Genomic DNA, 12,766 nt, shown 5'->3' with positions numbered 1-12,766 from the left:
ATCACACTGCAACCCCCCTCCAGGTCTCTGTTCTCCTACTAATCTCACTGTAACCCCCCCTCCAGGACTCTGTTCTCCTACTAATCTCACTGCACCCCCCTCCAGGTCTCTGTTCTCCTACTAATCTCACTGTAACCCCCCCTCCAGGTCTCTGTTCTCCTACTAATCTCACTGCACCCCCCCTCCAGGTCTCTGTTCTCCTACTAATCTCACTGTAACCCCCCCTCCAGGTCTCTGTTCTCCTACTAATCTCACTGTAACCCCCCTCCAGGTCTCTGTTCTCCTACTAATCTCACTGTAACCCCCCTCCAGGTCTCTGTTCTCCTACTAATCTCACTACAACCCCCCCTCCAGGTCTCTGTTCTCCTACTAATCTCACTGTAACCCCCCTCCAGGTCTCTGTTCTCCTACTAATCTCACTGTAACCCCCCTCCAGGTCTCTGTTCTCCTACTAATCTCACTGTAACCCCCCCTCCAGGTCTCTGTTCTCCTACTAATCTCACTGTAACCCCCCTCCAGGTCTCTGTTCTCCTACTAATCTCACTGTAACCTCCCTCCAGGTTTCTGTTCTCCTACTAATCTCACTGTAACCGTCCTCCAGGTCTCTGTTCTCCTACTAATCTCACTGTAACCCCCCTCCAGGTCTCTGTTCTCCTACTAATCTCACTGTAACCCCCTCCAGGTCTCTGTTCTCCTACTAATCACACTGCACCCCCTCCAGGTCTCTGTTCTCCTACTAATCTCACTGTAACCCCCCTCCAGGTCTCTGTTCTCCTACTAATCTCACTGTAACCCCCCTCCAGGTCTCTGTTCTCCTACTAATCTCACTGTAACCCCCCTCCAGGTCTCTGTTCTCCTACTAATCTCACTGTAACCCCCCTCCAGGTCTCTGTTCTCCTACTAATCTCACTGTAACCCCCCTCCAGGTCTCTGTTCTCCTACTAATCTCACTGTAACCCCCTCCAGGTCTCTGTTCTCCTACTAATCACACTGCAACCCCCCTCCAGGTCTCTGTTCTCCTACTAATCACACTGTAACCTCCCTCCAGGTCTCTGTTCTCCTACTAATCTCACTGTAACCCCCCTCCAGGTCTCTGTTCTCCTACTAATCTCACTGTAACCCCCCTCCAGGTCTCTGTTCTCCTACTAATCTCACTGTAACCCCCCTCCAGGTCTCTGTTCTCCTACTAATCTCTCTGTAACCCCCCTCCAGGTCTCTGTTCTCCTACTAATCTCACTGTAACCCCCCTCCAGGTCTCTGTTCTCCTACTAATCTCACTGTAACCACCCTCCAGGTCTCTGTTCTCCTACTAATCTCACTGCAACCCCCCCCTCCAGGTCTCTGTTCTCCTACTAATCTCACTGTAACCCCCCTCCAGGTCTCTGTTCTCCTACTAATCTCACTGTAACCCCCCTCCAGGTCTCTGTTCTCCTACTAATCTCACTGTAACCCCCCTCCAGGTCTCTGTTCTCCTACTAATCTCACTGCAACCCCCCTCCTGGTCTCTGTTCTCCTACTAATCTCACTGCAACCCCCTCCAGGTCTCTGTTCTCCTACTAATCTCACTGTAACCCCCCCTCCAGGACTCTGTTCTCCTACTAATCTCACTGCACCCCCCTCCAGGTCTCTGTTCTCCTACTAATCTCACTGTAACCCCCCTCCAGGTCTCTGTTCTCCTACTAATCTCACTGCACCCCCCCTCCAGGTCTCTGTTCTCCTACTAATCTCACTGTAACCCCCCTCCAGGTCTCTGTTCTCCTACTAATCTCACTGTAACCCCCCTCCAGGTCTCTGTTCTCCTACTAATCTCACTGTAACCCCCCTCCAGGTCTCTGTTCTCCTACTAATCTCACTACAACCCCCCCTCCAGGTCTCTGTTCTCCTACTAATCTCACTGTAACCCCCCTCCAGGTCTCTGTTCTCCTACTAATCTCACTGTAACCCCCCTCCAGGTCTCTGTTCTCCTACTAATCTCACTGTAACCCCCCTCCAGGTCTCTGTTCTCCTACTAATCTCACTGTAACCCCCCTCCAGGTCTCTGTTCTCCTACTAATCTCACTGTAACCTCCCTCCAGGTTTCTGTTCTCCTACTAATCTCACTGTAACCGTCCTCCAGGTCTCTGTTCTCCTACTAATCTCACTGTAACCCCCCTCCAGGTCTCTGTTCTCCTACTAATCTCACTGTAACCCCCCTCCAGGTCTCTGTTCTCCTACTAATCACACTGCACCCCCCTCCAGGTCTCTGTTCTCCTACTAATCTCACTGTAACCCCCCTCCAGGTCTCTGTTCTCCTACTAATCTCACTGTAACCCCCCTCCAGGTCTCTGTTCTCCTACTAATCTCACTGTAACCCCCCTCCAGGTCTCTGTTCTCCTACTAATCTCACTGTAACCCCCCTCCAGGTCTCTGTTCTCCTACTAATCTCACTGTAACCCCCCTCCAGGTCTCTGTTCTCCTACTAATCTCACTGTAACCCCCTCCAGGTCTCTGTTCTCCTACTAATCACACTGCAACCCCCCTCCAGGTCTCTGTTCTCCTACTAATCACACTGTAACCTCCCTCCAGGTCTCTGTTCTCCTACTAATCTCACTGTAACCCCCTCCAGGTCTCTGTTCTCCTACTAATCTCACTGTAACCCCCCTCCAGGTCTCTGTTCTCCTACTAATCTCACTGTAACCCCCCTCCAGGTCTCTGTTCTCCTACTAATCTCTCTGTAACCCCCCTCCAGGTCTCTGTTCTCCTACTAATCTCACTGTAACCCCCCTCCAGGTCTCTGTTCTCCTACTAATCTCACTGTAACCACCCTCCAGGTCTCTGTTCTCCTACTAATCTCACTGCAACCCCCCTTCCAGGTCTCTGTTCTCCTACTAATCTCACTGTAACCCCCCTCCAGGTCTCTGTTCTCCTACTAATCTCACTGTAACCCCCCTCCAGGTCTCTGTTCTCCTACTAATCTCACTGTAACCCCCTCCAGGTCTCTGTTCTCCTACTAAACTCACTGCAACCCCCCTCCAGGTCTCTGTTCTCCTACTAATCTCACTGCAACCCCCCTCCAGGTCTCTGTTCTCCTACTAATCTCACTGTAACCCCCCCTCCAGGACTCTGTTCTCCTACTAATTTCACTGCACCCCCCTCCAGGTCTCTGTTCTCCTACTAATCTCACTGTAACCCCCCTCCAGGTCTCTGTTCTCCTACTAATCTCACTGCACCCCCCCTCCAGGTCTCTGTTCTCCTACTAATCTCACTGTAACCCCCCTCCAGGTCTCTGTTCTCCTACTAATCTCACTGTAACCCCCCTCCAGGTCTCTGTTCTCCTACTAATCTCACTGTAACCCCCCCTCCAGGTCTCTGTTCTCCTACTAATCTCACTGTAACCCCCCTCCAGGTCTCTGTTCTCCTACTAATCTCACTGTAACCCCCCTCCAGGTCTCTGTTCTCCTACTAATCTCACTGTAACCCTCCTCCAGGTCTCTGTTCTCCTACTAATCTCACTGTAACCCCCCTCCAGGTCTCTGTTCTCCTACTAATCTCACTGTAACCCCCCTCCAGGTCTCTGTTCTCCTACTAATCTCACTGTAACCCCCCTCCAGGTCTCCCTCTCCTCCAACCCTAACCACTCAGCCCCTCCCCCCTCCAGGTCTCCCTCTCCTCCAACCCTAACCACTCAGCTCCTACCCCCTCCAGGTCTCCCTCTCCTCCAACCCTAACCACTCAGCCCCTCCCCCCTCCAGGTCTCCCTCTCCTCCAACCCTAACCACTCAGCCCCTCCCCCCTCCAGGTCTCCCTCTCCTCCAACCCTAACCACTCAGCCCCTACCCCCTCCAGGTCTCCCTCTCCTCCAACCCTAACCACTCAGCCCCTACCCCCTACCCCCAAAATTAATTAAACATACAAGTGTTATACATCGGTTTAAAGATTAACTTCTTGTTAATCCAACCACGGTGTCAGATTTCATAAAGACTTTACGGCGAAAGCATACCATGCGATTATCTGAGAACAGCGCCCAGCAGACAAATCATTACAGACAGTAACTATATATATATATATATATATATATATATATATATATATATATATATATATATATACATATACATATACACACACACATATATATATATACACATACACACACACACACACACACACACACACATACATATATATATATATATATCATACACACACACACGTATATATATATATATATGACTGCTAACCGTGGGATGATATATCTGGTTCAATGAGACAATAAATTGTGCTTTACTGAGGTAGTGGGGGTGTTTTATGAATTTCCAGCATTGTGTTACTGTGTTGTGCAAATGGTTAGAGTTATATGTATGCCACAAATTGTTACTATGAATGGAACTGGTTTAAACTGGTTGGCTAAGGTATCTAAGTCATACACACACACTGAGACGGACAACATTTAAATAACTGGAAATTATTGGAGGAGAATAAGACCCACAGAGGAAATCTAGAACAGCCAAAGAAAAACTACAGCTGTTTAACAGTAAATTAACGATGGTGAGACCCAAAAATTATTTTAAAACACATTGTAATGATGGATCAAGTGACAATGATTTGGTTTTATATTTCAATAATTGCGTGTGCAATTTTACCCTGCATTGTCGTACTTTGATCACAGTTCAACGGAGGCTGCAGAGATATATATATATCCACTCCCATAACACTTTGACCCACTGATGAGTTATCACTTTCAAAGATATATTTGGACTCTGTCACGTTTAACATGAATGGGTGTGTTTCAGATTGAGCGTGTTCACTCTGACAGATCCACAGAACCCTGGAGAGAAGAGGCTGTCTGTGCACTGATCATACCCCCAGATAGGAGTGCTCAGAGATGGATACAGGATGATGGGGATGACCCCTCTTTACAGAACAGAAAGATAGGGTCAGGTGTCCAGTGCTGACATTCCAGAATGACAGTCATTAGGCCAGAGGTGTCATGGGAATGACATGACATTAGGCCAGAGGTGTCATGGGAATGACATGACATTAGGCCAGAGGTGTCATGGGAATGACATGACATTAGGCCAGAGGTGTCATGGGAATGACATGACATTAGAAGGAAATCCTAATGTTGAGAGTGTTCTTCCTTTTGGACTAGCAGCTCAAGCACCTCTTTATAATATTGAAGTGTGTGTGTGTGTGTGTGTGTGTGTGTGTGTGTGTGTGTGTGTGTGTGTGTATGTATGTATGTATGTATGTATGTATGTATGTATGTATGTATGTATGTGTGTGTGTGTGTGTGTGTATGTATGTATGTGTGTGTATGTATGTATGTATGTGTGTGTGTAAATGTGTGTGTGTGTATGTATGTATGTGTGTGTGTGTGTGTGTGTATATGTGTGTGTGTGTATGTATGTATGTATGTGTGTGTGTATGTATATGTGTGTGTGTGTGTGTGTATGTGTGTGTGCATGTGTATGTGTGTGTGTGTGGTTCAGTTAGCTGATCTTTGGGCCAGGGAGGCAGACTGTGTCCACACTCTTAATTAAGAAAATGGATTGTACTCAACATGTCGGCCCAGTATTTCTAAATAAAATCACACAAGTCACACAATCAATCACAGTTTTTATGAAATGGAGAATGAGCTGAATTTGGACCTGTTTAATAATGGTTAAATAATGGTTAAATAATGGATAAATGATGGTTTAATGATGGTTAAATGATGGTTAAATAATGGTTAAATGATTGCTACATATTAAGCACATGCACTATTCCGTTGTAGTCATTCTTAAAGTAATATCTCGTGGACAGACTTCGTAAACAGCATCTGACCAAATTACATGAGATTTTAGTTTACTCTTACAGTAAAAAGCTAGTAGCCAGGCAGCTTGGGTAATCCAAGGATCAATGATTTGGGGCGTCGCTGGATCGGATCCTCTAGTTGGAATGTGTTTATTCAAGTAGTCTCGGTGTGGAGATCAATAGGCTACAGTATCATTCACATTGTCCTTGTGGGAGCAGTCTAAATGACCGACCTATACGATCTGCAGCTCGTGGCTGTCTGAGAGTCCACAGCTGGCCTTGTGTTCATTGAAGAGCTTGACCAGGGATTCCATGTATAGACCATGATAGTGGTCCACCTCCTCCTGAGTGGGAAAAGGCCTCTTTGGCACTGGGATAGGACTACCCACTACAGTGGTGACCGGGCAGTGGTAAGGCATCCAAAACCAGCGTTCACCTACAAACAGACATGGGGAAAAGCTCATGATTTTCTTAAAGAGTTGCTGTAACCTCCAACCCACACTCCCCTCTGAGAAGATCACCTGGCGGAAAATATTGTTCTCCCCATACGAGTAGACGGGCACCAGGTCAGCCCCAAACTCCAGGGCCACCCGAACGAAGCCTTTCCTCTGTTTCATAACCACAGTGTTGACCCCAGGCAGGCTCAACAATGACTCAGCAGCGCCCCCTATCACAATCACCACCGCATTGCCTTGTCCACTATTAGACAGAAGGTGCTTGAGACTGGGCTTGCTGACTGGACAACAACCTGTGGCCATGGCATATTCCCTGTAGAGGGGGATCTTGAAGAGACCACCCAGGATGCAGAGGCAGGAGCGCACCCCAGGAAAGAGGTCCATAAAGCCACAGGCCTCGGTGCTAAAAGAGGCAAAGGCTCCGATACTCAACACCCCATGAGGATGACACCCTAAGATGTAGTTCTTGTTTGGGTTCAGCTCCGCTGTCTTCACTAACTTCATTGGGAAGTAGTCCCTAACGTGACTCCACACTTTCCAGTTTCTCACAAAAGAACTTCTCCTACCCCCTCTTTCAGGTGTGTTCCAGTCCGCCAACTGCCACATGAAGTAGAGAACTGGCAGCGACCACAGAGAAGTCAACAGAAGGTACACCATCAATCCAATACAAGCCGGACCTAACAGGAGGAAGCTCCATATCCATTGCAGAACACTGATATTCTCCAGGAACTCTTTCCATTGTGGCTTTCCCAGCTTCATTCCTGAAACCGTTTCTGTAGTTTTCCCCAAAAAAGGTGATACAGCGAACAAGAGCGACTGTCCGGAGAGCACTAGTACCCTACACGGACGTACTTTGATCACAGTTCAACGGAGGCTGCAGAGATAACGATTTCTTCCACTCCTATAACACTTTGACCCACTGATGAGTTATCGCTTTCAAAGATAAACGGTAACAGAGTCCAAATCGAACATGAATGGGTGTGTTTCAGATTGAGCGTGTTCACCCTGACACATCCACAGAACCCTGGAGAGAAGAGGCTGTCTGTCCACTGATCATACCCCTAGATAGGAGTGCTCAGAGATGGATACAGGATGATGGGGATGACCCCTCTTCAGAGAACAGAAAGATAGGGTCAGGTGTCCAGTGCTGACATTCCAGAATGAATGAGTCAGAATGAGCCACTTTATGGACCTCTTTCCTGGGGTGGGGGGGGGGGGGGGGGGGGGGGGGGGGTGGGGGGGTTCAGAGGTTAAGATTTATTACTGGGCAAGGAGTCAGGGGAGAGGAGAATGTTTTTCACATTCAGGGTAACCATAGCAACCTCTGCTTAACTTCAAAGGCTGTGAAGTCAATGCCACCAGACACATGGAGCTGACCGCTTAAAATAGAGCCAATAACAGACCACGGCTGGTGTGTGTAAACAGACCAATCCAGTTGTCTATCACCATCCTTTCTGCTACCTGACTCTAGAGAGAAGGCAAAGACCAGAGAGTCAACAGAATTCTGACTTCACTGAAGAGTCACACGCCATTTTATTGTCCTTGATTCAGAGACGCGGCCTCGGGGGTCACACACCATTCTATTCTCCTTGATTCAGAAACACAGCCTCGGGGTCATGCTTGTTGCTTTCATTAAGACACTGTTGCCATGGAGATGCTGCTTATCCCTTATCTAGCTCCAGTGTTTTATAAAGAGAAAGCAATAGAGGGAAAGAGGAGAAAAACGGGGCGGGGGGGGTGGAAGAAAGAGAGAAAGCGGAGCCTTATCTAAACCGTATCTAAAATTAAAATGAATAACCCACAGTCAACACTCTTTTGTATTTTTCTGCCTTAAAGGCATCATGTGGATCCTTCTCTCTCTCACACACACAGACAGTATAACATGTGAAGTGTGCAATATAACTGTTTCAGTCATTCTTGGCAGTTATAATGATATTACATAGATCATTTAAAATACTTGAAAAGACACTGGAAATCTCTAGAAAATTGGACAGAGCACGCGTGTGTGTGTGTGTGTGTGTACAGTTGAAGTCAGAAGTTTACATACACCTTAGCCAAATACATTTAAACTACATTTTTCACAATTCCTGACATTTAATCAGTCTTAGGTCAGTTAGGGTCACCACTTTATTTTAAGAATGTGAAATGTCAGAATAATAGTAGAGAGAATGATTTATTTCAGCCTTTATTTCTTTCATCACATTCCCAGTGGGTCAGAAGTTTACATACACTCAATTAGTAATTGGAAGCATTGCCTTTAAATTGTTTAACTTGGGTCAAACGTTTCGGGTAGCCTTCCACAAGCTTCCCACAATAAGTTGGGTGAATCTTGGCCCATTCCTCCTGACAGAGCTGGTGTAACTGTAAGGTTTGTAGGCCTCCATGCTCGCACATGTTTTTTCAGTTCTGCCCACAACTTTTCTATAGGATTGACGTCAGGGCTTTGTGATGGCCACTCCAATACCTTGACTTTGTTGTCCTAATCCATTTTGCCACAACTTTGGAAGTATGCTTGGGGTCATTGTCCATTTGGAAGACCCATTTGCGACCAAGCTTTAACTTCCTGACTGATGTCTTGAGATGTTGCTTAAATAGTGAACCAGTCCCTCCTGCAGCAAAGCACCTCCACAACATGATGCTGCCCCCCCCCCCCCCCCCGTGCTTTACGGTTTGGATGGTGTTCTTCAGCTTGCAAGAATCCCCCTTTTTCCTCCAAACATAATGATGGTCATTACGGCTAAACAGGTCTATTTTTGTTTCATCAGACTAGAAGACATTTCTCCAAAAAGTACGATCTTTGTTCCCATGTGCAGTTGAAAACCGTAGTCTGGCTTTTTTATGGCGGTTTTGGAGCAGTGGCTTCTTCCTTGCTGAGCGGCCTTTCAGTTTATGTCGATTTACTGTGGATATACAGTGAGGGAAAAAAGTATTTGATCCCCTGCTGATTTTGTACGTTTGCCCACTGACAAAGAAATGATCAGTCTATAATTTTAATGGTAGGTTTATTTGAAAAGTGAGAGACAGAATAACAACAAAAAAATCCAGAAAAACACATGTCAAAAATGTTATATATTGATTTTCATTTTAATGAGGGAAATATGTAGGTTTTACAGACTCAGTCAGGGCGAGGTTGAAAATATCAGTGAACACACTTGGTCCGTGCATGCTCTGAGTACACGTCCTGGTAATCTGTCTGGTTCTGCGGCCTTGTGAATGTTGACCTGTTTAAAGGTCTTGCTCACATCGACTACGGAGAGCGTGAGCACACAGTCCTCCGGAACAGCTGGTGCTCTCATGCATGCTTCAGTGTTGCTTGCCTCGAAGCTCGCATAAAAGGCATTTAGCTCATCTGGTAGGCTCGCATCACTGGGCAGCTTGTGGCTGGATTTCCCTTTGTAGTCCGTAATATTTTGCCACATCCGACGAGCATCAGAACCGGTGTAGTAGGATTCAATCTTTGTCCGGTATTGATGCTTTGCCTGTTTGATGGTTCTAGCCTTTAGCTCGGTGCAGATGTTGCCTGTCATCCATGACTTCTGGTTGGGATATGTACGTACAGTCAATGTGGGGATGACGTCGTCTTTGCACTTATTGATGAAGCTGACGACATGTGTAACTCTGTGTTGTTTGTGTATGTGTCGAACTGCTTTGCTTTATCTTAGCCAGGTCGCAGTTGCAAATGAGATCTTGTTCTCAACTAGCCTACCTGGTTAAATAAAGGTGAAATATTTGTATTTTTTTTAAATGTGGTAAACTCCTCAATGCCATCGGAAGAATCCTGGAACATATTCCAATCTGTGCTAGTAAACAGTCCTGTAGCTTAGCATCTCAGATGCCGCATGACACGCTTGCGGTCAGATGCCAAGCAGTTACCATACCAGCTGTAAAATGTTTTGAGGACCTGAGGGCCCATGCCAAATATACTGCTCAAAAAAATAAAGGGAACACTTAAACAACACAATGTAACTCCAAGTCAATCACACTTCTGTGAAATCAAACTGTCCACTTAGGAAGCAACACTGATTGACAATACATTTCACATGCTGTTGTGCAAATTGAATAAACAATAGGTGGAAATTATAGGCAATAAGCAAGACACCCCCAATAAAGGAGTGGTTCAGCAGGTGGTGACCACAGACAACTTCTCAGTTCCTATGCTTCCTGGCTGATGTTTTGGTCACTTTTGAATGCTGGCGGTGCTTTCACTCTAGTGGTAGCATGAGACGGAGTCTACAACCCACACAAGTGGCTCAGGTAGTGCAGCTCATCCAGGATGGCACATCAATGCGAGCTGTGGCAAGAAGGTTTGCTGTGTCTGTCAGCGTAGTGTCCAGAGCATGGAGGCGCTACCAGGAGACAGGCCAGTACATCAGGAGACGTGGAGGAGGCCGTAGGAGGGCAACAACCCAGCAGGACCGCTACCTCCGCCTTTGTGCAAGGAGGAGCAGGAGGAGCACTGCCAGAGCCCTGCAAAATGACCTCCAGCAGGCCACAAATGTGCATGTGTCTGCTCAAATGGTCAGAAACAGACTCCATGAGGGTGGTATGAGGGCCCGACGTCCACAGGTGGGGGTTGTGCTTACAGCCCAACACCGTGCAGGACGTTTGGCATTTGTCAGAGAACACCAAGATTGGCAAATTCGCCACTGGTGCCCTGTGCTCTTCACAGATGAAAGCAGGTTCACACTGAGCACGTGACAGACGTGACAGAGTCTGGAGACGCTGTGGAGAACGTTCTGCTGCCTGCAACATCCTCCAGCATGACCGGTTTGGCGGTGGGTCAGTCATGGTGTGGGGTGGCATTTCTTTGGGGGGCTGCACAGCCCTCCATGTGTTCGCCAGAGGTAGCCTGACTGCCATTAGGTACCGAGATGAGATCCTCAGACCCCTTGTGAGACCATATGCTGGTGCGGTTGGCCCTGGGTTCCTCCTAATGCAAGACAATGCTAGACCTCATGTGGCTGGAGTGTGTCAGCAGTTCCTGCAAGAGGAAGGCATTGATGCTATGGACTGGCCCGCCCGTTCCCCAGACCTGAATCCAATTGAGCACATCTGGGACATAATGTCTCGCTCCATCCACCAACGCCACGTTGCACCACAGACTGTCCAGGAGTTGGCGGATGCTTTAGTCCAGGTCTGGGAGGAGATCCCTCAGGAGACCATCCGCCACCTCATCAGGAGCATGCCCAGGCGTTGTAGGGAGGTCATACAGGCACGTGGAGGCCACACACACTACTGAGCCTCATTTTGACTTGTTTTAAGGACATAACATCAAAGTTGGATCAGCCTGTAGTGTGGTTTTCCACTTTAATTTTGAGTGTGACTCCAAATCCAGACCTCCATGGGTTGATAAATTGGATTTCCATTGATTATTTTTGTGTGATTTTGTTGTCAGCACATTCAACTATGTAAAGAAAAAAGTATTTAATAAGATTATTTCTTTCATTCAGATCTAGGATGTGTTGTTTGTGTTCCCTTTATTTTTTTGAGCAGTGTATTTTCAGCCTCTTGAGGGGCTGCTTCCTCCACTGATAGTTCAATCACACCCAAACCCAAGTAGCACCACTATACCCTGGCCTCCTTTGCCACAGCACAACAGACAAGACATACATTTATTTATTTATTTATTTATCACTCAGTCAATGTGTTTCTCAATGTGCTTGATCTCCTACGGCTCTTCTATCTCTGCTGGCGTGAGCTGGGACTGGGAGGCAGCTGGGTCAGACACTCATTAGCCCTGGCTATTAAAGGGCCCAACTGGGATTGATTCAGCATTTAGGGAAAATAGGAACGACTTCCGCTGCCATGACACCATCTTAACTCTGTCATTATGAGGGAGAGAGAGAGAGAGAGGGAGAGAGAGAGAGAGAGAGAGAGAGGGGGGGGACATGAGAGAAGATAAGAAGAGAGGGGAGAGGGCAAGCAGGAGCAGCAGGGAACTGGGAAGTATTATTTTCTGCTGCAGAATTAGATACAAACTGACTAAAAACAGACATGGTTACAGTTTTAGTCTACCATTAAAATAAACAACTCTCCTGAAAGGCCTGTGAATAGAGAACAGCTCTGGCTTTGTGTCATGGATAACCCAGCCTTTTTTACATTTTGATTTTTACCTTTATTTAACTAGCCAAGTCAGTTAAGAACAAATTCTAATTTTCAATGACGGCCTAGGAACAGTGGGTTATCTGTCTTGTTCAGGGGAAGAACGACAGATTTGTACCTTGTCAGCTCGAGGGATTCGATCTTGCAACCTTTCGGTTACTAATCCAACGCTCTAACCACTAGGCTACGCTGCCACCCCAAAAGATGTGAGACAAGACGTAGTCTGTACAAGATGTAATCATACCGGCTGTATTTCGAAAGATACATATCTTGACAACTTGATTGCTGACATGCAAACATTTTGGGACTATATCAACAATGGACTAATGAAACAAATACCAAAAGATGGGCGGAGTTTTCCTTTAATTACAGCATTCGCTTCCAGCATTTTAATCAATTTCTTAATTTCCTGTGTTATCATTTACACACAGTAT

General features: G+C 46.7%; 1 protein-coding gene and 1 pseudogene across 1 annotated transcript in view; both read right to left on the bottom strand.

The window, feature by feature from the left end:
• The window catches only part of LOC115163925 (syntaxin-1A), a gene marked incomplete at its 5' end in the record, with an annotated part of 62,499 nt that overhangs the window by 23,240 nt on the left and 26,493 nt on the right, over window positions 1-12,766 (bottom strand).
• On the bottom strand, window positions 5,585-7,190 carry LOC115163801 (diacylglycerol O-acyltransferase 2 pseudogene; annotated as a pseudogene).

Source organism: Salmo trutta, chromosome 26, assembly GCF_901001165.1.
Source record: "Salmo trutta chromosome 26, fSalTru1.1, whole genome shotgun sequence".
Taxonomy (NCBI): domain Eukaryota; kingdom Metazoa; phylum Chordata; class Actinopteri; order Salmoniformes; family Salmonidae; genus Salmo; species Salmo trutta.
This window is presented reverse-complemented; position numbering and strand designations above follow the sequence as displayed.